Source organism: Euleptes europaea, chromosome 4, assembly GCF_029931775.1.
Source record: "Euleptes europaea isolate rEulEur1 chromosome 4, rEulEur1.hap1, whole genome shotgun sequence".
NCBI lineage: Eukaryota > Metazoa > Chordata > Lepidosauria > Squamata > Sphaerodactylidae > Euleptes > Euleptes europaea.
In genome coordinates, this window is record NC_079315.1 from 30,668,120 (window position 1) to 30,693,975 (window position 25,856).

Genomic DNA, 25,856 nt, shown 5'->3' on the forward strand with positions numbered 1-25,856 from the left:
CCAGCAGAACTAAGGGCAAACCATAAGAAGCCCAGCAGAACCATCTTAAACACAGGGGGCAATTTTTGAAGTTCAGCAGAATCAATGTCAAACCAGAGAATCCCTGCAGGGTGTTTTTGGGGGCTTATTTTGCAGAACCAATTCCACAGAAGCCCAGTAGAACCATCTTAAGCACAGGGGGGCCCTTTTGCAAGCCCAGTAGAACCAATGGAATTGCACTGACAAACATATATACCATCATTTCCCCAAGGAAGGCCTCAGAAAGTGAGAGGGAGGGTTTTTTGTGCACCCTGATCTTCCTCTCTCAGCAGTCTGTACACCATCACTGCCTCAGAGGAGGAGCCTTAGGTGCTGCAGCTGCTCTTCATCACTGGCTCTCCTTTTCCCACCTCCCACCCATGCAAGAAGAATGTTACACACATGCCAATTAGCTTCATTATTTATGGTGCTCCTGTGGGTTCTGCTGGTTTCTGTTTGACACACAGGTCCCTATCCTACTCTACCCTTTTCATCTCCAACAAGATGAAGAACAGTTCTGGTGCTGCTAAATTATTTTTAGCATGTAATTTTGGTTTGGGGTGACTGATGACTGAGCACCACCTCCAACACTCCCCTGGGCTGCAGAGCTACTAGGGTTCAGTGGAGGCATTTCAGTGCAAGTGGATTCAGAATGTCATTAGGAATAGGGAGGAGGGTTCAGCCAATCAAATTGGGTAACTGCCCTGCTGCTTCTTTCTAGGGACATTTTAATTTTGGGAAGAGAGTTTTGCCCTGACTTCCCAACACAGCCTGAGAGAGGATGCAGGCACAAGCACATGCTCACCTCACTCACTCTCAAAGTCCAGAACTGGGTAGTTGATCAGTGGCAAGTTGACTTTCAGGAAGACCAACTGCTCAACCTGTCCAGGGAAGCAGATGTGAATGATACAGGTTGACAAAGTTGTTCGCATGGGAGAAAACATGCTCACTCTGCATGCTCACTGAAGGCATGAGAGGAGCCTCTGGGCCACAGCAGAGAGGTCTGGCCAGACTGTGTTTTCATGGCCCAGTAGCTCAGTGGAGTGATGGTCTGCAACTCGTAGGGCTCAGCAAGGTACTCCCTCCCCATTGCAACTGATGTATCCTGCCTCATGTGCCCCATGCTCCCAGAGGGGCTGAGTACCTGCCAGATGAGCTCCATCTCCAAGGTAAGGTATTTTTCGGGTATTTTTTCGGCTTTAATATACCAAGTGCACATTCCTAGATGTTACTGATTTTTTTTGAATAATATGGTTTAGTCCAAAAAAGTTAAAGTTTCTTTTAGCACTATAATAAAATTATATGTCTCTTTTCCTCATCTAAAATAATATTTTGGCTCTAAGTGTAAATGGTGTAAAATGGCATATAACTTATATTCTGTATAGCAAAAATGTCATTCAAATGGTTTGAACGCACTGCAAAGGAAATGAACAAAGTGGAGAATGTGAGCAAAGAAAATACCTGGGACAAAATGTGTTAAGTGCTGTCAAGCCATTTCCAACTTATGGTAACTCTATGAATTAATGACTTCCAAAATGTCCTGTTGTTAACAGCCTTGCTCAGGTTTTGCAAACACTGGGCTGTGGCTTCCATGATCGAGTCAATCCATCTCATGTTGGGTCTTCTCCTTTTCCTGTTGCCTTCAGCTTTTCCAAGCATTATTTTTCCCCCCAGTGTTTCTTACCTTCTCATAGCGTGACCAAAGTAGAATAGCCTCAGTTAGCTTCTTAGCTTCTAGGCAGAGTTCAGACTTTTTGAAAACCAAAGAGAATCACCCACATCACAGCCTACCTTTTAGTGTGGGGGAGGGGATCATTGGAGGTATTTACATATATGTTGATGTTTTTTTAAAGGTACTGCATTATTTTTATGCAGCATTGCATTACCCATTCTCCTTAAAATACTTAAAAAGGTTAAAACAGGGTGGGTGGAAAATCCTCAGGGTCACAGGAGAATGCAGCGGGGGAGGGCTTCAATGCTTATCAGATGTGAATGGGAAATCACTGGTAAAAATAAAGAGATAACACATCACCCTGGGCTGTCTGGAATCTCTGTTGCAGGGCCAATTTCACACAGAATCGCAACAGCAACCAGACAGAAAATCACCCTGGAGTGGAAACAGCCTGTTGGCTTTTTCAGGGCTTCTTCTTTTGTTTCATTTACAAGTCAGATTAAAAAGGTAAAGGTAGTCCCCTGTGCAAGCACTGGGTCATTCCTGACCCATGGGGTGATGTCACATCCCGAAGTTTACTAGGCAGATTGTGTTTACGGGGTGGTTTGCCATTGCCTTCCCCAGTCATCTTCCCTTTACCCCCAGCAAGCTGGGTACTCATTTTACCAACCTTGGAAGGATGGAAGGCTGAGTCAACCTTGAGCCGGCTACTTGAATCTGACTTCCATCTGGATCAAACTCAGGTCGTGAGCAGAGCTTGGACTACAGTACTGCAGTTTACCACTCTGCGCCATGGGGCTCATTACAAATCAGATTACCTGATGATTTATCAGATTACCTGGTAGGTCCCTTGAGTAGATAGTCTTCTGCATGGTCTGTGGTTGGCCCCATTGCACGGCTTTCACAATCTATGTGGGGCAAGCCAGTTTACTGTTAGAGTGATAAAATGGTGTAGTGAATGGAAGGCACCCCGAAAGTGCCTTGGGGAAAGCATGCACGGTGCTTTGAGAGAAGAACACATACAGTGTCTTGAGTTCCAGAGTTCAATCTGAATTGCCCCAGTGATCTCTCAGTTTATTAAGCAATAATACAATGGATAGCAAAGGTCAATCAGTGATTACACAATGGAACTAAAACAAGGCATACCAAGATCAATGATTAATGAGATTAAAAAAAAGAAAGAAAGACAATGACACATTCCATCTTAAAGTCAGCATCCTTTGAGCAAACATTTGGCTGTCTGGTACCTTAGAATGAGTGGATTAACAGAAGCTAATCCCTTTAAGGTTGCTACACTGAGGTGAGGAGGTCATACTACGTGGCCAGTATTGAAAGTGGACTTTGGCCAGGAGCTTTGAAGAGGTGAGGTGCAGAAGACCGTTGTAGGCAATGCCTTAGTGCCAAAGGCCTGCCCTGCTGACATGCAAAATATCCACAAAAATCTCTACAGTGTAGAAATTGTTTAAATTCAATAGTATGTAGAAATATTCATGTTTGACATTTTTTGTCACATTTGTACCCTGTCTTGCCTTCCAAAAGCCAAAGATCTCTACTCATCGTGGTTAACCCTCCTAAAATACTTATGAGGTAGGTTAGGGTTAGGATTATAGTTTATCCAAGGCTTAATGCCAGTGTGGGGATCTGAACTGAGGGTTTGTGATAAAGCTGCAAAACTCCACATCGTATGTAGAAGTCAGAAAGAGTGACCTATGCATATTTACCTTGTGATTTATGATTGAGCATGCATAAGAGATGCTAATTTATCTTCTATTGTGTCTCTCTTCTCTGGGATGAGCTGGAGTATTGAAAATGTTACAGCTAATGAACTTGATGAAGGAAGGATATATTTATGATCTTGAACTCCCTTTTGTTTAAAAACAGACTTTGTACTGAGGGGAGCCATCAAGCTAGCTGAGAAAGGGTCGCCTGGAGTTAATTTTTCATTCCTCTCAGCCTGGATTTCTTGTAAATGCCTCTCTAGCTTTTTAACACAGGAAATAAAACCTATCATTTGTTTAAACAATGCAGGGAGAAAAGAACCATTAACATCTGGGTGATTCAACAGCATCGGAAGGGAGCCAGGTGTCAGGTTGACATTAGTGAAATTGGTGTCGAAGCTCTCTGCAAGTTTCACATTGTCTTTTTAATAGGTCTTCAGAAGATAGATGACTATGATGGTTATGTTCCAAATTTAGTCCCAAATAGAGCAATTCCTGTTCATTTTTCTGATTTTTTTTCATTTAACTGCTCTATTTCACTTTAATTTTTTTACACTCAACAAGAAAGTTAAGATTCTGATGGACAAAAAAGCTCATTTTGGGGGGTCAAGCATTCCTGTTGTCTTCCCAAGTGATGTCTTTCCTCTCAAAGCCATGCAAGAAATTTCAACTATATCAAATAGTCATGATGTTTTATAGTAAAGCATCTTTCCGGCATGGTTCCAGGCTTTTTTGGGGGTGGGGTGGGCAGACAGTACCCAGGAGCCCCTTTCTGCCCACCGCAAGCCCCCCTTATGCTTTCCTTTCCACCCATCTGACTTTGCATCCTTCTCTTGCTCACAGTCCCTCTGACCACCTTTGCTCACAGCCACCTGCACCACATTCATGCCCTTCACCCAACCACACTGGTTTGTGTGTAGGTGAAAGTGCTACTGGTGGGGCCACCAGGAGCACACTACCACTGTGTACCACCCTCATGCAATTTCCCAACACTTCTGGGAAGCTGGGGGCACGGCAGGTGGAGTGCTTGCAGGCAAATGGGCAGGGAAGGTGCCCAGGTGAGGGATCAGCAGCAAGGGGCCCTGGTAGCTGTCCTTGACCCTGGCAGCTGCCCCACCGCCACCTCAGAATATGCTGATGCCAGCACTGCATCTTCCAAACATTGAAGATTGGATCCAGATTAATTTTCTGCTAATGGAAAGGGAGAACCGCTGCCACTTCTCCCTTTCCCATGCAGACCCCCTTCATGTTGTTCCTCAGGGTCACCTGTTCCCCAGGAGCAGCATTTCATGGAGATCAGTGGCCTGCTGATAGAACATTTCATCTGGTTCTAATCCTGAATCAAGTAATTTCTTGTTGTTTCATCATCATCAGTCAGAAATTTTACAGTTCATTCTTCCTTTCCTGTTCCTAAGTTGGGTCTGGACTTTTTTGCTTCCAAATGGCAGACAGAAGCACTGATATGGATCTTTCCAGATTTTTAAATGAGGGTTAAATCTATTGTTAGGGGAGAGCTCATTGCTCTGGGGTATATCGTATATTTTGCATGTACAAGCTAGGTCCCAGGTTCAGACAACAGCATATCCAATTAATGATCGTATCTTTGCCCAAGTACTTAGAAAGTTGCTTCTAATTAGAATAGATAGTACTGAGCTAGAAGGATCAATTGTTTGAATTGTTAAAAGGCAGAGATGTATGTTTGTTTCTGTTCAGGTATTTCATTCCTTTCAGGAATGCATGAAGCTACTATATCTTATACTGAATCAGACCATTGGTCTATCAATGACACTGTTGTCTACCCTGGCAATGGTTCTCCAAGGTGGAGATCATTCCTATCATTTACTACCTGACCCTCTTAAGTGGAAGTATAGATCAAAGAGGTCTTATGCATGCAAAGAAGATGTTCCACCACTGAGCTGTGGTCCTTCCCATTTTAGCCTTTGGTTGGTACATCCCGCATGTTACCTGTAACTTTCAACAAGGACTTACATAGACTTCATGCAAGGAATTGGTCTGGCAACATATGGAAATAGTTTAGGAGTTAGCAGTTTTTCCTGCACTGTTTGTAACTCTCAGTGGAGTTCTTATGTGGCTTCTCTATCTTCCATGTTAGTCCAGTTATACTTTTGCCCCTGCCTCTGTTGTCTTATCCACAACAACACAAGTACTGAGAAGAACTCTAAGGTGTGTAAATCTGTCATTTAGCTTTCACTGTTGGCGTGACTCCACAGACAGAGCCAAGATGGTAATCTCACCAGTCTTCTAAATGTTTACAGTGCAGTCAAAGGTTGCCTGAGACATTGTGGTGTCTGAGAAACTCCATCAACTCTATTCTATTGGTGCATTTACTGCTTCAGGTGGACTGTTTCACTGTACTGAATAGTAGTGCTAGCCCCTTATGCTGGCATGGGAGTGTAAGTTCCCTCATTCCAGAAGAGAAGCACAGTGTGATCCAGTGTTAGGGCCTGTCCATTTTTTAAAGGCACATCAGAGAAAGCTCATGAGTAAATAAAACTATTCACAAAATATCATCTAGTAGCGGAAACACAATAATACAAAATTTCTAGGCAAAATAAAATTGCAACCTGGCAAATTACCATGCGAGATGAGTTTAGGATTTCCACCATATAATTTACTTAATTATCGGTGACACCTTCATAAAATAGAGCCTTCAGAAGCTACCGGTGAAGTGGCACAGGTTGAACATTTGACAGCATTAATGGCTCCATATCCCATAAAATGCCTTCATTTTTTTTTTCAAGAGAGTGATTATAGCTTGTTTTTTTTTTATGTCATTACATCTAATTGGCTTTATGCTCTACCAGAGGAAATTATTTCCCTTTCTTCCATTTTATGTGGCAAAGACAAAAGAATCATCAAATGGGCAAATAATGTTGATTGAGTATGATTATATGCTGTTTCTCGGCATGAGTACAGGCAATGGCCATGCTGTCAAGGCACAGGTCTTTGAAGAGCAGGTTTGAAAATAAGCACGCAAAGCTGCTTTTGGTCTGTCAAGGTCAGACTCATCTACTGTGGCTGGCAGTGGCTCACCAAGGTCTGAAAAGTCTTTCATGCCACCATTCTACTGGAGATGGTGGGGGATTAAATTTGGGACCTTCTGCAAAGCAGATGCTTGAAACATGGCCCTGCCTCATGAAATAAATTAGGTAACTGAGGAAAGGTGAAAATGGAACTGGTTTTAGATTAAACCTTAGTACACACTATCTCTGCAAAAACTGGTATGGAGAGAGTGGACAGGGAGAAGCTTTTCTCCTTCTTATAATATTAGAACGCGGGGTCATCTGCTGAAGCTGGAGGGTAAGAGATTCAAAACAGAAAAAAAGGAAGTATTTCTTCACACAACAAATAGTTAAATTGTGCAACTCACTGCCCCAGGATGTGGTGATGGCCGCCAACTTGGAAGGCTTTAAGAGGGGAGTGGACATGTTCATGGAGGATAGGGCTATCCATGGCTACTAGTCAAAATGAATACTAGTCATGATGCATACCTATTCTCTTCAGTATCAGACTCTGCTCTTCACCCTGAAATTGGTGGCTTTGCTTTTCCTATGAGGAACCTTGTATGTATACATGTATATGCTGTCAGGTCACAACCAACTTACAGCAACCCCTGCAAGAGGTTGTCAAAGTAAGTGAGAAACAGAGATGGTTTGCTGTTACTTTTCTCTGCTGAATCTTCCTTGGCTGCTCTCCATCCAAGTACTGACCCTGCTTAACATCCAAAATCTGTTAAAATCAGACTATACCATACCATGCCACATTCCCAGGGTGGTACAAAAAGATTTCTGTATATTGAGATGCTATAATGAAGGAATCCATATTTATTTCTTTGCCAAAGTTATGAGCCACCATTGGAGTTCAATGACTCTTTGAAATGTACAAGCACTCCACGCATACATTGCTCATCCTAATGATAGGCATTTTGCTAGTAAGTAAATCAGAAGTAGATTTGTTTTCAAGTGAGTCAATTGTTATCCTTCCTTTTAAAATATGCCATCTGTTTACTCCAGCACATTTCTGAATTTGATTGCATCTTGCATCAAGACTGTACAAATAAACTTCTTCGATATTTGCCTGGATGCTACTCCTAAGTCTATGATCCTGCCAGACCTGTTAAAGGTATTGGTCCTCTGAGCATTTGCAGCTGGACACGACCCAGTCGCACAACAAGCTGCCTCTGACAAGGAAGCTGTAAACATCCAATCTGATCTTAAAAGGTGTTACTCTCTTTAATAAATTATTGGAGCTCATTAAGCTGTGCTCCATCCTGTCTTGTTTCTTTTTGCATCCAAAGGCTTCAGCCCCTAATTGGTTCTGTCAGCCTGTTCTTCAAGACCTGTAGGTACAACACCTACCTGTGCAGAATTTCAAGGCATCTGCTGGGGTAAATTGTCCATCTCTTGCGCTACAAAACAATGTGGCATTATGCGCCATTCATTAAAGAAAAGCTTTCGCCTGATGCTAATTTTGAAAGGTCATGTTTTGTTTGACAGAAGAAAATAAAAAGCCGTAGAAGGACAAAGTAAAGGGCACCCAAGATGGAATGTGTGTTTTATTAATGAGCAAATGGTGAAACCTACTTCCTGAACTTTTTGAGAGCATACTTTTAGCCGATGTGTACAACTAAGAACTTTTTGAATTTCTAGCCTTTTTCAGACATCACTGCTGCACATACTGGGAGCCTGCTGGTCACATATATCAGGAGTGTGTGCTGTCCATGATCTTCCTGATATGCAGATTTGCCGTGTAATCTGCAAAGAACAATGCATGGTTTTTGAAGAGGTATACAGCCTCTGTAAGTACTACACAAATAATTATTTTTCAGGGTTCTGGTTTATTTCTACCCAAACTGAAAATCCATAGACCCATCCACGAACTATATTTAAAAATTGGTTTGTTACCAAATGTTCCACATAGGTGCTTTTCGGAGCACCAAACCAGATGTGACAATGGGAGTATGAATGGAGCTTCCAGCACTCTTTCAAAGTACATGTAGATGGCAGCTTGGAGCATGGCCTTTTCAGGTCAGTCATCAGAGAGCTGGATAGGGTTGTCAAATGCCAGGAGAAAAAAAAAGTCTTGTCCTTTAATCAAGGCTTAATGGTATGTTATTTACCTCCATGCCACAAAGGACTTGAAATGCCCATTTCCACACATTATGCCTATATTAAAGGGACATGGCAGCTGGATAATATGGTGGTCTCCTTAAGGAACGGGGGTTGTATTCTACTATTCTGCTCAACTGTGTACGAAGCCTTCCTTCAGAAGAAAAGTCTTTTCCACTGGAAGGAGGATCAACACTTAGCTGAGCAGGGGGGTAGGATAGAACAGAAGCCAAGTTTCTTGGGATGTGGAATGCAGTTGAGCTTCACAGCAGATGCCAGCTATGAATGCTTACTTGAGAAGCAGGGAACTAGAAGTCACAGAGCTTTCTGATTTGAACCTGCAGTACCTTCATACTCTTAAGTTGTCTAGAACCCATTCAACCAGATATAGATGATGATTGGCAATTAAGGCTGTTTTTAGCCTGGTTTGATCCATATAGCATCTGGTCTTGTTAGGTTTTTTTCTTTAGTGATGCTAGAAAAGTCAGTAGGGTCAGTCACGGAAGGTAAAGTACTTTTTTTTGGTATGGGCTAAAGAATCGCTGTTGACAGTCTTGTTTCTTGCACCTTGCTGAATCGCCAAGAAAATCATCTGTGAGTTGGCAGGGAAAGTATTAGTGTAGATAGCTCGCTGGGTGAATGAGACCTGAAGCTTGATCAGGCACAACTGAGCCAGCTCGCTTGTTAAAAGTATCAGAAGTGGCAGATCACTGAAACAGAAAAAGCCTGATCAGTTAAAAAAAGAAAAGAAAGAAAAAAAAGAAAGAAAGCTAAAAGCCTTCCCTGTCGCTTTGATGGAAATCACCCATAGACTCCAGTGCTTGCATTACTGATTCATAACAGGCCAGAGACAAGGAGAGCAAGGCAAGATCTTGGTTAACCAGTGATTTCTTGTTATGGATGCCATGATCATCTGCTCCAGAAGTGAAAATTGGATCTTCACTGTGGCAGATAATACAGATTTGTGTATTCCTCTCCCCCACCCCGCAACTATATACAGAAGGAAAGCAATTAGATTCACAAGATGTTATGCAATGGAGCAACCATGCAAATCAATGCATCTGAGCAATAGCCCGAGCTGGAGGGAAATCACTCAGTGTAATGCAATGGTTAGAATGTTGGATTAGAACCTGGGAGATCCAGGTTCAAATCCTTACTCAGCCATGATGCAAGCTCCTTGGAGAAAGGATGAGTTAAAATGAATAAGGTATCCTTTGGGGAAAGGAGTGAGCTAAAATAGCTGGGAATAACGAGAAAGCAGCCTGGAAGGAAGGAAGCCTGTGGATGGTCGCACCTCACATCACCTCTTGCCCAAGAGTCCCACACTGCTTCCACAATTTCTCCCCCTTTTGCTGGCTGTGGGGTACTGAGATAGGGTTGCCAACCTCCAGGCAGTAGCTGGAGATCTCCTGCTATTACAGCTGATCTCTGGCCTATAGAGATCAGTTCACCTGGAGAAAATGGCTGCTTTGGCAGCCATAGCATTGAAGCATAGCATTGAACTCTATAGCATTGAAGTCCCTCCCCTCCCCGAACCCTGCCCTCCTCAGTTCCGCCCTCAAAACCTCCCGCTGGTGGTGAAGAGGGACCAGGCAACCCTATACTGAGACAGACTGGAGATTGGGTCCAGGGTTTTTTGTTTCGGTCCATGTTGGAACGTTAAAGAGGGAAGAGCAGAGTCTGGTCACAATGCGTGAATTAAGATTTCACCTAGTTGCATTCAGATGTTTTCGTTTCCCATCTAGATTTTTAAAGTGATTTGTACTAATACAGATCATTAATACTTACCGTTAATTTGCTGAAAATTTTAATGGAGAGGGCATTTCGTTAAACTTTTGTGCTATAAACATTAGAGGCATGTATATTTACTGAGATGTTAAAGTGATTTGTAGTAATACAGATGACTAATATTCAGCATTCATTTGCTGAAAGTTTTTATGAATTGGACACTCAATTAGGCCTCCATGCTAAGAACATTAGGGACGCACATACTGATATAGTTTAATCTCATAATGATGCATGTGAAGAACATTATTAATTATTACAAGGCACATTGCCAAATACAAGCTCAAAATACATAGCCTCAGTATGAGACTTGAAGTCTTAAAGATTAGTCATAAGTTATTTTTTATTTATATCTAAAGTAAATGTCTTCACCTGTCTAACCATCTGGTAAGACTTCAAAATTTAAGAACTGGATTATTATTGGGCTTGGTTTCTTTTACTAACAATGAGAAAATATTGTTAGTCACTGACAAGAGAAACTAGTTGATATGAATGTTTTAGTCACTCTTTATATAACCTAGGCGACTTCCGCTAGGGCAGCTGATCGAAGCACTTGTCTCCCTGAAGGCTCTCGGAGGGGGAACCAAGAAACGTCTTAAATAGGGGTGTTAACGTGCCCCTCCTGATTCCTAAATAGTGGAACGGGTATCAGGAAATCTCCTGCAGCCGATGAAGAGCGGTTTGACTCCTGAACTCTCTGAGATTTATGACCTCGGTAACTCAGTAGCAGTCCCGCCTGGCAGAGGAGCAATACATTTTCGCAGACGTCTCTTTGGAATTTTAGCTTCGCTCTCCCCTATCTATTACCATCTAGCAGCTATACAGAAGCAACAATACCTACTCTCCTACAATCTGAGTAAGTTTAAAAGAACTCCTTTGTTTTACCTGGATTTGGAAGTCCCAGGAGACTGCTAAATACATCAGTTGAATCCGTATCTCCCTACTCAAAGTTTAAATGACTTTTTTAAAACAAGAAAAGATCTGATAACCCGGCAGGGATCTTATCAATTTGATCAGTGGGAAGACATAACAACTAAGATTTTTGAAAGACGCTTCAGTTGCCAATCAGGAACTACTACGTATAAAAGGAAGGGAAGAGTGGAATCCCCCCCCCCCCGAAGAGTAGTCTTTCTAATTAAACAAGCCTTCCTGCCACATTCTTCCCGGAAACAATCTATCATCGCAAGAGAGTCAGAGAACTTGGAATCAGAAGTGTGGTATCAGTGAGTAACTGGCAAATATTTCCCAAGCTCCTGACAACAAAGAAGACGGAAGGTTTATGACTTTGATTCCTGCAGCACCTCCTTACGGAATTTGCCTGGATCTTATTGACTGAGTTTTAAAAGCAATTTTCAGAAGTAGTAATCATGGAACATCTGATTACAAAGATGAAACAACTCTCTGCTTTGATGAGCACTTCATTTCAATCTATTAATCAAAAACTGGACACTATCTCAAATGAACTTAAAAACATAAAAACCCAAATGATCACAATGAGAACAGAGGAAATACTAGAGAGCCCTCTAGCTGACAAGACAGATGAAGAACAGAAGAACCTGGCAAAGGAAACGAAGGATTACAATAAACATTCTGCAATAGTTCATTTGACAACAATGGATTGGAACATGAGTGATTTTGACTTCTGTCCCCTTAATTTGCTTGATGAACTTTTCAATAAATGCTTGGAGGATTTAAAAACTGGGGCTGTCAGGATCTTTTTCTTTGAATTTGGGATGGAAGATATTGCAACATGTATTCATTATGGAAACCATCTATCTGCAGAAGGGACTTTACCACCAATTTCCAAGGATTCTGTTTGACGATTACTGCTACTGTGAGAAAGAATGAAATGCTGGAAATTCCGGATAAAGGGACTAATTTAAAAGAGTCTAGTGTCTTTTCTGGCTAAGATTAAAAAGGAACTGATTAAAAGGATTGGTTATAATGGAAATAGAACTATACATGATATTAATTTACTGGAAAAATAATATGTATTAAATAAGTGTTAGGGAAAAATGGAGGACTTACAAAATAATTAATTTTTAAATGGAAATAATCAAATGCTTTTTATTATACTAATCCATTTATTACAAGTGAGATTTACTATTTCTTTTCTTCTTTATTTTATTCTTATTTTTTTCTCTTTTTCCTGTCCTTTATATGATATTATTAACTATTGAAAAATTTTCCTCTTCCTTGAAAAATATAAATCTTTAAGAGATCCATAAACAATATTAGGATTAGAATTTTGTGCAAAGGAGATTACTAATTCATCACAAGATGAAGGGAGGCGTAGGGAAAGTCAACAATTCTTTATTATATATAATTTTTTTAACAATGTTACCTATTTGTTTTTATTTTTTATTGTTTATGCCATTGTTAAACTATGTGATTAATAATTTTGGAAAAATAATTTAAAAAATATTTTAAAAAACCTCTTTATATAACCTTAAATAATGTTAGTGAGCAAGCATTGCAGATTATCCATTTGTAGAAACCGAAACATAGAGCTGAAAGGGACCTCAAGGGTCATCTAGTCCAAACCCCTGCACAATAAAGGAAATTCACAACTACCTTTGCTCCCTGGTGATGAGAGGAAGGCAAAAAACCTCCAGGACCTTTGGCCAATCTGGCCTGGAGGAAAATTCCTTCCTGACCCCAAAGTGGTGATCAATATTACCCTGGGCATGAAAGGGCCATGAGAACCAAGCACTGACTCATCCCTTCCTGCCCTCCCTCTCATAATCTGCCAAGTTCACAGAATCAGAATTGCTGTCAAACAGACATCTAGCCTCTGCTTAAAAAAATTCAAAGAAGTAGAACCCACCAACTCCTGGGGAAGCCTGTTCCACTGAGGAACCACTCTAACTGTCAGGAAGTTCTTCCTAATGTTTAACCCAAAACTGTTTTGATTTAATTTCAACCCATTGGTTCTGGTTCGACCTTTAGGGGCAGCAGAAAATGACTTTGCTCCATACTCTACATGACAGCCTTCCAAATACTTGAAGATGGCTATCATATCACCTGTCTCCTCTCTAGGCTAAACATACCCAGAATAAACATATCCTTCAACCTTTCCACATAGGACTTGGTCTCCAGACCCCTCACCATCTTCCTTGCCCTCCTCTGGCCATGTTCCAGCTTGTCTACATCCTTCTTAAACTGTGGTGCCCAAAACTGAACCCAATACTCCAAGTGACGTCTAACTAGAGCAGAGTAAAGTGATACCATCATTTCACATGATCGGGACACTGTACTTCTGTTGATGCAGCCCAAAATCGCATTTGCCTTTTTAGCTACCACGTCACATTGCTGACTCAGTGTATGGTCTACTAAGACTCCTAGATCCTTTTTGCATGTACTACTGCCAAGACAAGTCTCCCCCATCCTATAATTATGCATCAGTTCCCCGAATAAACCAGTGTGAGCTAATGCCTGTCTTTTTCACTGTAGGGACACAGATCCTGATTTGTCTGGGTAGCAAGTCAGACTACAAACCTAGGTTGTGCTGTTTGTGGAGCATATCCACATGACAACCTCTTTTCATCATTCGCTTTCTGGGTTTTCCCTGGACATACTCCTTTTCAAACTGACTATGAACTTTTTGGAAAGGACACCATCCAAGCATGTTAGGATGCCATTTCGACAGGAAGGCGCACATTTCAAATGACCTGCCCATGTTGGAGCCATTTTCCTTCTGTTAGCTTCTCACAACCACCATTTTCCTTATTGCACCCCTGTAGAGCTTTTTGAGGGCTTTGTTTTTTTAAAAAAACTAGTAATTGCTGTAGTCTTATATCTAATTACCATTTTTTTTTGTAAAAGCCATGTGATTGCTCTCTTTAAATATTTGAAGGGCTGTCACTTAGAGGAGGGCAGGGAGCTTTTCCTGTTGGCAGCAGAGGATAGGAATCACAATAATGGGTTTAAATTGTGGGAGGAAAGGTACTGCCTGGATATTAGGAATATATATTTTTCACAGTAAGAATTGTTCAACAGTGCCTATGGAGGTAGTGAGCTCCCCCTCACTGGCAATCTTTAAGCTGAGGCTGGACAAGTACTTGTCAGGGATGCTCTAGGCTGATCCTGCATTAAGCAGGGGGTTGGACTAGATGGCCTGTATGGCCCCTTCCAACTCTATGATTCTATGATTCCATGTTCTGGCAGGGGAAAGTGCACAGAAAATGAAGGCCGATGAAGGTAAGTGTCCAGAAAATTCCCATGTGGATGCTCCATTGCCACCGCCAGAACTGTGTATGCCAAATGGAGAATCCTTGCTGTATGGCTAGGCTAATATACTGAAGCTAAATTTAATGGAATAAAGATTCTCTGATCTTATTGTCAAGCATACTTGACTATCTGATTATCGGTGTGAGACACTTCCTTTGTTTTGTTTGGACTACTAATGTGATTCGTTGTGGAACACATTTCTTGATTTATTTGTATAATTTAGCTCCTGTCAGGGTTTGACTTTATAGTCCCATTGCAAATGAGAATGGACTCATAGCTTCTAAATCTGGGTACAAAATTATTCCAGTTTTAACAGCAAAATATGCCTTAGTGTTGTCTGCAGTATGGGGATCGAGATTTATTTAGTTTTTCCATATTAATTGCATATAAAGTATGATGCAGCTGAAGGCTGTGGGCCTCAGGTGATTCCGCAAAATTGGCTGTTTGCAAAAAGATAGCTCTGAGGAGATTTTTTTTCAGTGCTGGCTTCCAACTAATGCTGAATCAGAGACAGTGCATAAGCTTTTGGCTTGCACACAGACACGCTGACAAATCTTGCTGTGGAAAATGGTGGTGGTTTGTCTACTGCTGCCGAGCCAAAAGAAACTCAAGTTAGGCCTTATTTGTGTGAATCAGTGTGGTGTAATGGTTAGAGTTTTCAAACTAGGGCTGGGAGGGCCGGGGTCTTCAACAGCTGCTAGAATGGTTCTAGAGAGGAAATGGAAACAGGCACTACTTCCAGACATAGATGAATGGAAATAAAAAGTAATAGAATATGCTATTAGGGCTAAAAATGACCAATATGGTAAACAGTGATGCGAAGTATGAGCACATAATTAAGAGAGTAGCATATTTAAATAGATCTTTAAGTTGCAGGGATAATTCTGATGGTATAATACCCAACAACATGTTTTTAGGATCATGGGGAAATTTTTGTTGGAGCATCTTTTGGAGTTCCTGATGTATATCTTTCCAATACAACAGCAGCTTTGGACATCATAGTTGGAAATACCATTATGTGAGCATGATGAACATATAGCCAGAGTTTCCATGTTGCATGTATACATAAAGTAAAAGAAAGCTCTGCCTCACACATTTTAGGGTACCCTGGCTAATCTGTAGCACACAAAACAGACTCTAATCTGGTGAACCAGGTTGGTTTCCTCACTCCTCCACATGAAGCCTGCTGGGTGACCTTGGGCTAGTCTGTCAGGCTGCTATCTCGGTTTCGTTATTGCCTCTGTCTCTGTGCTGTATTGTCTGCCCCCCAAGGTCGCATACCTAGGCCTGGGAACTCAGCTCCTGGGAAACTGTATTCATGCGTGTAATCTCCCGCCTTTCCTGCCTTATAATATCTCCCAGCTAGTGAGCCTCTCATAGCTGTCATTTTATTCGTTTGTACTGTATGCCTATTTGATCAGTAAAAGCCATCTGTTTGGACTCCATATGACTTTGTGGTGATTTCTGGTTCTGTGGGCCAAGGGCTGACATTATGACAGCTATCTCTCATCTTCACCGTTCTCCTAGCCAGGCTGGAGCCCAGGGGGGTTCGCCTGCCACTTGGATGGGAGCTGTGCAGCTCTCCAGGTGATCTACTACCCTGGAGCCCTTCTCAGAGGACCCTACTCTGTTACAAGACTTAATCGCTGAACTTTTCCGGACGACCCGAGAGGTTTGCCGCTTGAGGGGACTGGTACAGGCGCAGTGGCAATCTCTTACAGGACGTCTCTGGATGTTAACATCGGAGGATACTGATGCTCGTTTAGATCTTCAGGACTTGGATCAATTACTGGACGATGCCCGATTGGCGACTGAGGATTTACAAATATTAACTGGACTTTTGGATAATCTTATTTCTCGACAAACTCTTTCTACCATGGCGGGAGCCCCGCCGGAGGGTTTTTCCCTGATCCCGGATGCGGCCAGCTGCCAGGCTGAGGCCAAGCGAGTCGCTATTAGCACCGCTCTTCTCCTTGTGGAATGTACAAAGGACACCCCGGTAGCCACCTTGGCTCAAGTTTTGACCCCGACGTTTGGAGCCGAGGCATCCGCACTGGCGGTTCGAGTACAACCTCTGCTGGGCGGGGAACCTGACCCCATACTCTTGCTCCTCGAGACAGAACTTTTGCCGCGCATTACGGCAGAGACTGCCCTAAGACTTGAGAACGCCAAAGTTCTTGCGGATCAGCAAGCCGCCGAAGCGGCTAGGGTCGCAAGAGAGAGAGAGGCGGCGGAAGCAGCCAGGGCGGCTGCAGCAAGGATTAGGAATCAGGCGAACGTGGACACGCGCCCCAAGGACTATGTACTGGGACTATCAGGTCTAACTTTTTCCCCGGCGTTTGTCCCGTCGCGTGCGACCCAACGCGCACGCCGTTTGGCTGACCGACGTCGAGACTCAGATGAGTCTGAAGACGAGGATTTATATGGGGATAGCTCTCAATGGGCCACGAGCTTCCGAACCAGTAAGCCTCATCTTACTGGTGGCCCAAGTGAGGAGGTTCATCTTTTACGAGCCCAGAATCGGGAGCTCTCCGACCGTGTTGATCAACTCCAGGAAGTAATGGAACTTATGCTTCAAGAGAGCAGGCAATTACAACAAACCCTGATAGCTCAGAGACAGCCCGTTCCGATACCGGGTCAGGGGGTACCCGTACAACCACCCGCTAATGTGCCTGCTCCACCCTTACCTCCTGGAGCTCCTGTTGCTCCTCCGCCCGGACCACCCGTGCAACCACCTGCTAATGTGCCTGCTCCACCCTTGCCTCCTGGAGCTCCTGTTGCTCCTCCGCCCGGACCACCCGTGCAACCGGGTCAACCCGCGCCCGGCCCTTGGAAGCAACTCAAATTGAGGACTACGTATGACGGATCTCTTGAGACTTTGCCTTGTTTCTTGCATCAAGTGGACAGTTATATGCGAGAACAAGGTCAACTTTTCCCCACGGAAGATAGCCGGGTGCGGTACGTAGCTTCCCTCCTGACAGGCAAAGCGGCTGACTGGATGGTCCTCCAGTTTGACACCCGCTCTCGTGCGATTCGTTCCCTCAACAACTTCATGACTGCCCTGAGAAGGAGGTTTGAGGACCCCTTCCTGGGGGAAAGAGCCAAAACGGAACTCTTACAATTAAAACAAGGCTCTGCTACAGTTCGGGAATTTGCCGATGAATTTCAGCGACTGGCAAGTAAAATTGTAGGTTGGCCCGAGACCACCCTAATCCATCATTTCAGGGAAGCCTTGCATCCTGATATTCTGAACTGGTCTTACATGCGGGGCGATCCCGATACCCTCGAAGGCTGGATCCTATTAGCCGAGGAAGTGGAAAGCCGCCGCCACTTTATTTCTCTCGTCCGTCAAAAGCACAAGGAGAAGGGCACCCAAAAGCCTCAACCCAAGGCACCACTGCTCGTCCCACGAAATCCCCCACGTCCGCTCCAGGAACGTGAAGCCCGATTTCAGAGGGGTGCCTGTCTTACATGCGGAGAAATGGGCCACTTTGCAGCCGTTTGCCCACGCCGCCAGGAATTATTTCGTCCCAGCACGACAACCCGCGCCCGAGGTCGTCCACCACGCAGAGGCACCGCGGCCACCCGCAGCGCAGCTCCGGGAAGGCCCACACCCTCTGCACTCCATGCCGGGGACCCAGCCTCCCTGCCTGCTTCCAACGACCCCGCCGGGTCTCGGATTACAAGTGCCCCATTGGGGGACAGCTTTCCCTCTTCGGATGAGGAAAACCCTTGGATTTCTCCAGCCTTAAACCTGGAATCTCCCCTCGACTTGTCAAAAAACGGCTCCGGTCTGTGGTGAATGGAGCATCTCCACAGACCTCTCAGGATCTTCCTATCAAACCGAATGCTCCTACCAAAATCAAAGAAGTGGACTCCACCGTCTACGTGGATGCAGTTTTACAACAACTTAACGGAGGTCCACAAATCCCCGTCAAAGCACTAATTGACTCCGGTTGCTGTCGCACTCTCATAAGCGAAGCCACGTTTGCTGCACTCAGAGCCGACTCAGAGGCTTTACCCGCCCCCGTCCAATTTGCTCAAATGGACGGGAGCCAATTCCAGGGGGGTCCAGTTGATCACCGCACCATAGGGGTGGCAATGGGAATTGGTTCCCACTGGGAACAAATAGACTTCACTATAGCCCCTATCCGATTTGAAGTGGTCTTGGGAATTAACTGGATTAAAGGACATAGTCCCAGTATTGATTGGGAAACAAACACTATCTCTTTCGCTAGTCCCACCTGCGACCAGCATCGGCAAAACTTTGCTCTGCCATTTCCGCCCGTTCCAGCATTAACCTCTACTGCCCCAGTACCACCGGCTCTACCCGCTGTATACCGGGACTTTGAAGATGTCTTCGACCTTAGGGAATGTGATGCCTTACCCCCCCACCGGGCCTCAGACTGTGCGATTGAAGTAGTAAAGGACTGCACATTAACCAAAAGTAAGATTTACCCTATGAGCGCTTCCGAGCGCACTGTCCTCCGGGACTTTTTGGACAAAAACCTCGCCAGAGGGTTCATTCGCCCTTCGAATGCCCCAAACTCGGCCCCCGCGTTTTTCGTCCGGAAAAAAGAGGGCGACCTTCGCCTGTGCATTGACTTCAGAAAGCTCAATGCGGTTACCCAGACCAACGCCTATCCTATCCCATTAATATCGGATATTTTGGGACAATTACAGGAAGGCCGTGTGTTCTCTAAATTAGACTTGGTGGAAGCCTACTACCGAGTCCGTATCCGCGAAGGAGATGAACACCTCACTGCCTTCTCTAGCTGTTTCGGAATGTATGAATTCCTTGTAATGCCATTCGGATTAAAAGGGGCCCCGGGGGTCTTCATGCAACTCATCAATGAAATCCTACATGACCTTCTATATCGTGGGGTGGTGGTCTACTTAGATGACATTCTCATTTATTCGAAAACTGTGGACGAGCATGTGACTCTGGTCAGGGAAGTTCTACAACGCCTGCGTAACCATCAACTGTTCGCTAAACTAGCTAAGTGTGAATTTCACCAAAGCAAACTCACGTTTTTGGGATACATCATCTCCCACCAAGGTCTTCGCATGGACCCCGCCAAAGTCCAAGCCGTCCTCGATTGGACTCCCCCCACCAACCGTAAGCAAGTACAGCAATTTCTGGGATTTGCTAACTTCTATCGGGGATTCATCCCTAACTTCGCCCAAGTGGCTCTACCCATTACGGACCTGCTGAAAACTAAGGGAAAAGTAAGCTCGGCTGCCTTGCCCTCCGCAAAAATCCTATGGACTGAGCAATGCCAAGCCGCCTTTCTGGCCCTCAAACGCCTCTTCACTTCGGAGCCGGTGCTACGGCACCCAGACCCAAATCGAATGTTCATTGTGCAAGTCGATGCTTCCGATGTAGCCATGGGAGGGGCTCTCCTCCAGCAAGGACCGGACGGTCTTCTTCACCCTTGCGCTTACTTTTCAAAAAAATTTGCGCACGCTCAATTAAACTGGCCCATCTGGGAGAAAGAGGCCTCTGCAGTTCATCATGCACTGACTTTATGGCGGCAATTCTTGGAAGGGTCTAAAGTACCCTTTGAAGTTTGGACCGATCACAAAAATCTAGCTGCCCTCACGGGGTCCCATAAGCTATCGGCGAAACAACAACGGTGGGCGGAGTTCTTTGCTCAGTTCCGTTTCACCCTGAAGCACGTCCCTGGGAAGCAGAACGTTCTCGCGGATGCCCTCTCCCGTTTACCACAATATCCGGTAAAACTCGAAAGACCCACCAACTCTCTGTTCACCCCTATGCAACGTGGGGCCCTACCTATGCTGGCTGTGCAAACCCGATCCCAGCATCAGCACACCTTCCCTAACTCGCAAGCTCCGCCAGCCCAACCGGCTGCCCAGCCGCCACCGCAACAGACCGGAGTTCCCGCCCCTCCTACCCCTCCGACCGCTCAGCCGCCTGCAGTCTGCGCGCCGCCGCACGTAAGCACTAGCCCTATAACTGTTTCTCAGATCTCCATGACCGACGGGGGGGCTCCCTCCAAAATCCCCATCTCCGAATCCTTTTTAACTGTCCTTCGGGACCAGTGCCTTTTAGAACGTTCCGCTCATACCCTACCTCCTGGTGTTTTGGAACAAGGGGGGTCCTGGTACAAAGACTCAAAATTGTATGTACCCAAAGCTCTCCGGAAGGACGTTTTACATTTAGCTCATGGAGCCAAAACAGCTGGGCACTTTGGGTTTCTGAAGACCCTTCACTTATTGCGCAGACAGTTCTGGTGGGGGGGAATGCGTTCCGACATTGACTCCTTCATCCGCAGCTGTCCCGTTTGTGCCGCTGCGAAACGATCGCAGGGCAAACCCCCGGGACTGCTACAACCTCTTGAAACGCCCAGCAGACCTTGGGAAGTGATTGCTATGGACTTCATGACTGATCTCCCTCTCAGTGGGGGTAAAACTGTGTTGTGGGTTGTTACTGATTTGTTTTCTAAGCAAATACATTTGATTCCATGCGCAGGGATCCCCTCTGCTCAGAAACTGGCCCGCCTCTTCGTGACGCATATCTTTCGTTTACATTCGTTTCCGCGTAAAATAATTTGTGACCGCGGAAGTGGTTTCGTTTCTAAGTTTTGGAAAGCTTTCCTCAAGTTGGTGGGGGTGGAACAGGGATTGTCTAGTGCATACCATCCTCAAACTGATGGTCAAACTGAACGTGTCAATGCTGTACTTGAATGTTATTTGCGTTGTTATGTTAACTACCACCAGGATAACTGGGTGGAACTGTTACCTTTAGCAGAATATGCCTACAATAATGCCATGCATCAATCCACAGGTTTTAGCCCGTTTTTTGCTGTGTATGGACAAGATTTCAGTCCCATCGCTCCTACAGATGATGTAGAGGGGGAGGGGAACCCCGACATTGCCTCCTGGGCACACGCCCTCCGTACCACTTGGCCCTGGCTCGTTAGCAACCTCGACCGGGCCAAACGTAAATACAAAGCGCAAGCTGACAAACATCGCTCCCCCGGGGGTGATCTGCAAGTGGGTGCTTTGGTTTACCTTTCCACCAAAAATCTCCGTTCCACCCAACCGTGCCATAAGCTCAGCGCCAAATTCATTGGCCCTTTCCCCATTACTCGGGTCATAAACCCTGTCACAGTGGAACTGGCTCTCCCCAAATCCTTGAGGCGTGTGCATCCTGTTTTCCATGTTGCTTCTCCACGGTGGCATCCGGACCCACCGCCTGCGCAACCCATCATGGTGGGGGGGGAAGAACACTTCGAAGTCTCCAAGATCCTTGACTCCCGTATTCACCATGGCAATCTGCAATATCTAGTTCGTTGGAAACATTTCCCCCCTGCCTATGACGAATGGGTGCGCGCACGGGATGTCTCCGCCCCCGACCTCGTCGACGTCTTTCACATTGCTTACCCGGACAGGCCAGCCCCCTTGCGAACTGGGAGGGGGCCTTGAGGGGAGCAGAATGTCAGGCTGCTATCTCGGTTTCGTTATTGCCTCTGTCTCTGTGCTGTATTGTCTGCCCCCCAAGGTCGCATACCTAGGCCTGGGAACTCAGCTCCTGGGAAACTGTATTCATGCGTGTAATCTCCCGCCTTTCCTGCCTTATAATATCTCCCAGCTAGTGAGCCTCTCATAGCTGTCATTTTATTCGTTTGCACTGTATGCCTATTTGATCAGTAAAAGCCATCTGTTTGGACTCCATATGACTTTGTGGTGATTTCTGGTTCTGTGGGCCAAGGGCTGACATAGTCACAGTGCTCTTTGAACTCTCTCAGCCTCACCTACCTCATAAGGTATCTATCATGGGAAGAGGAAGGGAAGGAGATTGTAAACTGGTTTGATTCTCCTTAAAGGTAGAAAAAATGGACATATAAAAACCTCTTCTTCTTCTCCTCCTCCTCCTCCTCCTCCTCCTCCTCCTCTGCTGATGGCGTAGGGTGGTCATGTTAAGCTCAACATCTCCTAATCTGTTATGTTAGGTACCTCCTAAATGTATACTGAAAGCCAGAGGCATTGCATCATGGTACCATTTGTTAAGAACTTTTGCCCTCACAACTCACTCCCTGCTTCTCAAGTCATTCCACCTTCAGAACAATCACAACAGTATCTTCAGCTTTCCTTCCTAAGGGGAGTACACATGCATCCTCACATTACTCTTCTGGGCAGAGCTGTTCTGCTGCTGATTGGTAGCATGCAGTGTGAACTTAATATGAACTCCCTACCATGTGATGACCTAAGAAAACTAATAAAGTTCATAATTCCATGCAAATGCAAGTATCCTTGGATGCTGCTGACACACATGGCAGCTGGGATAATAAACAAAGGAAGCCATCAGACCTAACAATGCACCTTAAATACCAGAAGTGCATCTAATGAATGGATCTGTCATCCCTTTTCCCCCACCTGGATTTAGGAGCACATTTGCAATCATATGGCCAGCTCTATTTAATGATCTGTGATTAATGCTTATAAAAGATTAAGGGATTCTCAGCCTTGGGGAAAAAATGAATGGATTCTGGTTATTCACATGGCATCTTTTACATCTAAACAGCTTTCAAGATTGGCAGAAGAATGAGAATATTTCATTGGTCCATGGCTTAGTATAAAGAGTTTGATGCTGAATTCTTCTTCTTTTTAAATCCAGGAAAATTTATCTGTGTGGGTTCTCATGTATAGGCTTCCAAATACAAATGGGAAACAAAGGAGGAAATGGCAGGGGGCTCCATGCTGAACCTTCTTTACTTGTTTTCAGTCTAATTTTGAGTCAACTGGGAATGTTGCCCTGACATATGTGATAACTGTATTTAAAATACAGTGCTAGCATAATGACTCTGAATTGCTAGCTGAACTGAAGGAAAGTGGGGGAAATCACATGCAAAAACTCTTTCAGACTTTTTGTTAAGGAATTCATTTGCTTTTTAAAAACTAAATCTAAAGATGGTTTGACAAATTGCATCTATGGTGTTTATTTGCTGGGATGAACTGTGCACCCACAATCTAAAGAAAACAAGTATTGCTGTGTGAATATTTCATGGTTAAATTTGCAGAATGTGTTTTTGTTCTTCATACTATATTATACATACATACGTACGTACATACGTACCTATACACACACACATAAATGTGAGGATACTTTTGGAAGTGTTTGTGCTGAACGGTTAACCGTAATCAAAGAGCTGAGGTGGGTCACCCTGAGAAGTTGAAAGCTGCCTGTGTGTTTCTGCATTGTCAAATAATCTTAATTTTACATAAGGTTTGGTTTGGGCTAAAGATATTTCAAATATTTCCTTACATTTTGTATCAGCAGTTCTGAGTTAGTAGTTAGCTATATGCTTGGCAGGGAAGGGTATAACCAAAAAATGTAATGACTTGGATCCTGCCAAAATCCTATTGATGGAAAAATTTCGGTCAGCAGAGCATGATTAATCTGCCCCACCCCTCCTGCTGCACGCCAAAATGCCCTCAGGGGACACCCAAGGATAGTATAAGGGAGATCTGCTGCTGAAGAGGGGAATCTGTGCCACTGAAAACATCGAAATGATTGGCAGTATCCAACTCGGTATGTGAAGGGGCCCTTATGCTATCATGGACCATTGCTTGGATGTCTTGCTTTATATTTGAGACTTCATTGGACATCCTTGGTTTACTTGTCGTCTGGCTAGGGTTGCCAACCTACATGTGGAGCCTGAAAATATCCCAGAGTTACCATTGGTCTCCAGATTACAGATATCAGTTTCCCTTGAGAAAATGGCTGCTTTGAAGAGTGCTCTATGGCAATATGCTCCACTGAGGTTCCCCCTCTCTCCAGGCCCCACCATCTCTATGCTCCATCCCCAAATCTCCTAGGGATGCCAGCCTCTAGGTGAGACCTGGGGAACTCCCAGAATTACACCTCATCTCCAAACTACAGAAATCAGTTCCCCTGCAGAAAATGGATGTTTTGGAGGGCGAACTCGATGGCATTGTACCCCACTGAGGTCCCTGTCCTCACCAGGCTCCATCTTCAAAGCTCCAGGAGTTTCCCAACCTGGATCTGGCAACCTTACCCCCCATCCCCCAACGGTGGCTAGGGGGGTCCTGGCTACCCTTCAGCACCCACATGATCTGTCTGTCCTTTCCCTTTACATCTTTTTCTTCAACTACTCAGTGGTATGCTGCACTGTTGTTCTTGCACATGCTGTTCCTATGGAATCCCTGTGTGCCTGATTAGGGTTGGTTTCAGAAGTTGTGAAAATGGGCATTTGCTGGGGCTTCAAGAACAACAAATGCCATATCTTTCCAACGGCAGCACCATTCTCCTGAGGAACACCTAAGAAGGAACACTGTAATTTCATTTTGACTTTGTAAACCTCCAATTCTTTAAAATTTGACCCGTAAAGTAGTTTGTGCCAAAGCGTTCCCAAACTGTGGAACTGACATTACATGAATGTTGCCAATGTGATATAGCAAAAGAAAGGCTGCAGTTAGTTTTTCATTAGATTGTAATTCTGTCTAATAATTTAGGTTACAACTGAATTACAGAATGAGAAAATGCAAAAGGGGGGGGGGAAGCTATGGTTTGACGTGTTAGAATGCCCCATGTCTAGTAAATGGGAACAGGGCTACCTTTCATAGAAATAAACCCATAGTTATCCCAATATTTATAGAATTTAAATTGCGGGCTTTGTACATGTAGGCTCCTGTCTAACAGAGGCTTTCAACAGGCTTTCAAAAGCTGGAATCATGTGAATCTATTTGGGAAGGGACAGGGAAAAGGTAGCAGGCTGAATCCTGACCTAGGGTAGCCAGGTCCCTCTTTGCCACCTGCGGGAGGTTTTTGGGGCGGAGCCTGAGGAGGGTGGGGTTTGGGGAGGAGAGGGACGTCAATGCCATTGAGTCCAATAGCCAAAGCAGCCATTTCCTCCAGGTGAACTGACCTCTATTGGCTGGAGATCAGTTGTAATAGCAGGAGATACCCTGCTAGTACCTGGAGGTTGGCAATTCTATCCTGACCCCATCTCAAATGGCTGATAAACTTTTGTTTTTTACAAACAATCTGGGGAATTGTGCATGCTGTAACTGTTCATACAAGTGGGAGTGTGTGCATATTCATTGGGGTGGTGGTTTATATATCCTGCTCAGATTGAGAACACTTGAATTGTTTGTTGTTGCTTTGCTAATCGTTTGATAACACACTGTACTTTATATATTGGTACATATTGCCAGGCCCCTCTTTACCACTGGTGGGAGGTTTTTCGGGTGGAGCCTGAGGAGGGGAGGGTTTGGGGAGGGGAGGGACTTCAATGCCATAGAGTCCAATTGCCAAAG